The sequence below is a fragment of the Nannospalax galili genome, unplaced genomic scaffold (genome assembly GCF_000622305.1).
Source record: "Nannospalax galili isolate Female #2095 unplaced genomic scaffold, S.galili_v1.0 scaffold1250, whole genome shotgun sequence".
NCBI classification, from domain to species: Eukaryota; Metazoa; Chordata; class Mammalia; order Rodentia; family Spalacidae; genus Nannospalax; species Nannospalax galili.
Genome location: NW_008328704.1, coordinates 741,736 through 746,942, shown reverse-complemented (window position 1 = coordinate 746,942; position 5,207 = coordinate 741,736).

Below are 5,207 nucleotides of genomic sequence, written 5' to 3'. Positions count from 1 at the left end.
ATTCACTGATGACAGTGAGGGAGTATTGTCCCAGCTGTCTTTTAAGAATACCTAATAAGGGACTAGGAGATGCAGCTCAGTGGGTAGAGTGCTTGACTAGCATGCACAAAGCCCTGGGTTCGATCCCCAGCCCTACATAAACCAGGTGTGGTGGTACATGCCTGTAATCCAAGCACTCAGGAAGTTGAGGCAGGAAGATCATAAGTTCGAAGTCATCTTCGGCTACATAGTGAATTCTAGGTCAGCCTGAGCCAATGAGACCCCATCTCAAAAGAGGAATTACTACAACCAAGGCCAAGTTGTCTGAGAATGGAGATTGACCTGTGGGGATTCCCAGGGTACGTGGGATTTCCCAGGAGAATGCAGAGATGCCCCTGAAATCACTTATTCACAAGACGATATACGACACCCCTGAAAGTAGCAGGGATGGGGCAGGATCGGAAGGAGGATATGGCTGAAGTTGCAAGACCTTGGCAATGGGCAACTAGGGCTGGGCTGTCTGCAAAGAAAGAATTTTCCCGTGTAAGAGAGGAATGGAGAGAAAAGACACATATACACCTCTGAACAGGAAGGAGGGGGTTGGGGGTGAGATGGAGATGTCACCTTGTGGTTTCCTTTAACATCTGGTCGGATGCAAGGGAAAGAGAGGGACAGAGAAGCCCAACGTGGTGGAGCACACCTTTCATCTCAGCACTCAGGAGGCAGAAGCAGGAAGATGAGTTCTGTGAATTCAGGGCCAGTGTGGGAGGGGAGAGATCTGTACTAATGACTTTCTGTGAGATCAAAAACCATGGAATATGTGGGAGGACTGGACAAAGTGCAGAAGGAGAGGGTGAAGTAGGGTGACTAACAGATGCCCCTTAGGTCAAGGACCTTTATGCAGAGGAAAGGAAAATTCATGATTCAGCATACCTCAGGACCCTAACAATGACCCAGGACAGGGAATGCTCCACATCGAAACTGCTTGAACTGGGAAAGAGTTTTCAACAAGAAAAGACCTGACTCATGAGGCTGTGGCTGTGAGGGCACCTGGGATCAGTCCGGGGCAGAGAAACGGAGTAAGTTAATGACTCACCCCTCCTTCAGATCAAGGCTGCATAGCCTGAGGCAGTACAGGAAATCAATCTCTGATGGATTGACTTCATTGAGCTATTAGGGGCCTTGCCTTAGCTGAGGTGACTGAGGTAGAGGACAGTAGAGGAAGGACAGGAATTACTGAGGGAACTCCACATGTGATGCAATGTTTGATGCCCAATTTATTGCATAGGAGAGTTCTCAGGAGAGTTAAGAGAAAAGTTGAGGGCTGGGTGTGGTGGCACACACCTTTAATCCCAGCACTTGGGAGGCAGAGGCACTTGGATGTCTGTGAGTTCAAGGCCAGCCTGGTCTACCTAGTGAGTTTCAGGACAGCTGGGGCTACAGGGAGACCTGTCTCAAAAAAGACAAAAAGAAAAAAGAGAGAAGTTTAGGGGCTGGAGAGATGACTTAGTAGTTAGGAGCACTGGCTGCTCTTGCAGGAGACCTGGGTTCAAATTCCAGCACCCACATGGCAGCTAACAACCATCTGTAACTCCAGTTCCAGGGGGATCTGACGCCCTCTTCTGGCCTCCATGGGCATCGCATGCATTTGGTACACTTACACACACAGGAAAAACACTCATACACATAAAATAAAAATAAATATCAGGCATAGTGGCTCACACCTTTAACACCAGCACTCAGGAGGCAGAGGCAAGTGGATCTCTGTGAGTTCAAGACAAGCCTGGTTGACATAGAGAGTTCCAGGCCAGCTGGGGCTACAGGAAGATCCTGTCTTAAAAAGACCAATAAATAGATGATTGATAGATAGATAGATAGATAGATAGATAGATAGATAGATAGATAGATAATAGATAGATAGATAGATGGTAGATAGATAGATGATAGATAGGTAGGTAGGTAGATAGATAGATGATAGATAGATAGATAGATAGATAGATGATAGATAGGTAGGTAGGTAGATAGATAGATGATAGATAGATAGATAGATAGATAGATGATAGATAGGTAGGATAGTAGATAGATAGATGATAGATAGATAGATAGATAGATAGATGATAGATAGGTAGGTAGGTAGATAGATAGATGATAGATAGATAGATAGATAGATAGATAGATAGATAGATAGATCATTAGGGCCAAGTATAGTGGTGCACTCCTTTAATCCCAGCACTTGGGAAGTGAGGCAAGCAGATGGAAGCTAGCCTGGTGTACATAGCAAATTCCAGGACAGCTGGGGCTACGGGGAGACCTTATCTCAAGAAAAAACTTTAGAATAAACCAACACACTAAGATATTCAATATTTCTGTTCCTAAGGAAAATGTAGATTAGGGCCACATTGAAACACCACTAGTATCTTTGAGAATGACTTAACTGACAGACGACATGGTGTGTGAAAAGGGGTGGAACTTCTGAAACATTCAGATGCTGCCAGCATGAGTGTAAACCAGCAAAACCACAGTGTGAGATCATCCGGGCGGTTTGTATAAAGTCAAATATTCCCTTACCATATGATCTAGAAATTCCACTCTGAGTGTTTACCAAAGAGAGGCGAAGGCACTGCTGAAAGAGCTGGGTGTGGTGGGGCATGCTTGTAACCACAGCACTGGAGCTGAGGCAGGGGGATGGTGCTGGAGACCTGTCCCCAAAGCAACCCATACTCCTGCAGAACAGTCAGAGCAACTTTGTCTGTAAAAAAGCCAAACCTGGAAACAGCCCAACAACTGTGATTGGGCAGGCTATCTCTTGTGATATGTACAATTACAGTCAACTCAATTTTAACAGACACAGTGACGGAGGACAGTCTCTTCAACATACAAATAGAAGAAGAAAAGGAGAGGGGGAGGAAGAGGAGGAGGAGGAGGAGGAGGGAGAACCGGGCGGGTGAGGTGGTTCAGTGGGAAAAGATACGTGCTGTTTGATGATGCAAGCATGACAGACCTGAGTTCAGGCTCCAGAACCCACATCAAGGTGGAAAGAAAGAGGGAGCCAGTGGCACAGAAAGAGCCAACTCCACGAAGTGGTCTTCTGACCACCACACACTGTTCCCCATGGCATGTGACTGCCCCCCAATAATAACAAATAAAATTAAATTTAAAAAAAAGAGAAAAAAAGTTGGGTGTCATGACACACATCTTTATTCCTGGTGCTGGGGAGGCAGAGGCAGGTGAATCTCTGTGACATCGAGGCTATCCTGGTCTACATAGTGAGTTCCAGGACAGCTGGGGCTAAAGGGAGACCCTGTCTCAAAAAAAAAAAAAAAAAAAAAAAAAGAGTTTTTGGTTAACACCAAAATTACCATCTATGAAAGAAAAGTTGAGCTGGGCATTATTAAAACATAAAATTTCTGTTCACTTTATGTTATAACAAGGAGAAGACAAGTTGTTGACTTGGAGGAAAATACATATATTTTGGATTTTTTGATACAAGGTCTCCTTGAAGCCACAGCTGGCCTGGATTAAAAGCGAGTGCCACCATGCCTGGCTGAGAAAAAAAATTTTTTTTAATATTTTATTTATTATTTTTGTTTTAACTGTATGAATGTATTGCTTGCATGTGTGTTTAAGTATATTTGTGTCATGCAATGCCCATGGGGGTCAGAAGAAGGCCTCAGATCCCCTGGAAATAGAGTTATGGATGATTGTTAGCTGCCATGTGGGTGCTAGGATTCAAACCCAGGTCCTCTACAAGAGCAGCCAGTGCTCTTTAACCACTGAGCCATCTCTCCAGCCTGAGAAAAAATATTTTTAAAAATATCTTATTATTTTTATTTTATGTGTATGAGTGCATTGCCTGTGTGTATGTAAGTGCACCCATGTTGTGCAATGCTCAACAGAGATCAGAAGAGGGCGTTGGATCTCTAGGAACTCGAGTTATGGACAGTTGTTAGCTGCCACGTGGGTGTTGGGAATCAAACCCAGGCTTTCTACAAGAGCAGCCAGTGCTCTTAACTGCTGAGCCATCTCTCCAGTCCCAGGAAAAAAACATCATGCATCTTTGTATCTTGAGATAATTTTTTTTTAATTTTATGTGTACGAATATATTGCCTGCATGTATGTGAGTGCACCCATGTCCTGTAATGCCATGGAGGTCAGAAGGGGGTTTCGAATTCCCCTGGAAGTGGAGTTAAGGACAATTCGTAGCTGCCGTGTGGGTGCTGGGAATAGAACCTGGGTCCTCTGGAAGAGCTGTCAGTGCTCTTAACCACTTAGCCATCTCTCCAGCCCCAAGATAAAGTCTTATTACACTGCCCAAGCTGGCCTTGAACTCCTGGGCTCAAGGGCTCAAGGGCTCCTCCTCCCCCTGGGGGAGCTTCCTTTTTTTTGGAGGGGGAGGTCTTTTCTGAGACAGGGTCTCCCTGTAGCCCCAGCTGACCTGGAACTTGCTATGTAGATCAGGCTGGCCTTAATCTCACAGAGATCCACCTGCCTCAGCTTCCCAAGTGTTGGGACTAAAGATGTGCACCACCACATCCCACCTGAGGACCTTCAAGTACAAGGGCACATCCTGAAATCTCGATTAAAAAAATTCCTATTACATTTTTATTCATGTATCTGTATGTGGGTAGGAGAATGCCACGGCATGTGTGTGGAGGCCAGATGACACCTTGTAGGAGTCATTTCTCTCCTTCTGGCATGTTAGCCTCAGGGATTAAACTTAAATGGTTGGACTTAACCCAGTGAGCCACATCACCTGCCCTGTAGAAAAAAAAAATTAAATCACAAATGTGATTTAAAAAAAACTTTGTGACTTTACTGTAGGAAAAACTCTTAGGGGGCTGGAGAGATGGCTTGGTGGTTAGAAGCAATCACTGCTCTTGCAGAAGACTCAGGCTTGGTTCCCAGCACTCACTTGGTGGCTCACAATCATCTGAGGCTCCAGTTCAGGGGACCTGACTCCCTCTTCTGGCCCCCATGGGTACTGCATGCACATGGTGCACTTACATGCATGCAGGCAAAACACTCATACACATAAAATCAAAGTAAATAAGTCTTTTTTTTTTTTTGAGAAAGGGTCTCCCTATAGCCCCCGCTGGCCTGTAACTCACTATATAGGCCAGACTAACCTTGATATCACAGAGATCTGCTGCCTCTGCCTGAGTGCAGGAATTAAAGGTGTATACCACCATGTCCAGCATAAGTAAATCTTTTTAAAAAAACTTTAAAAA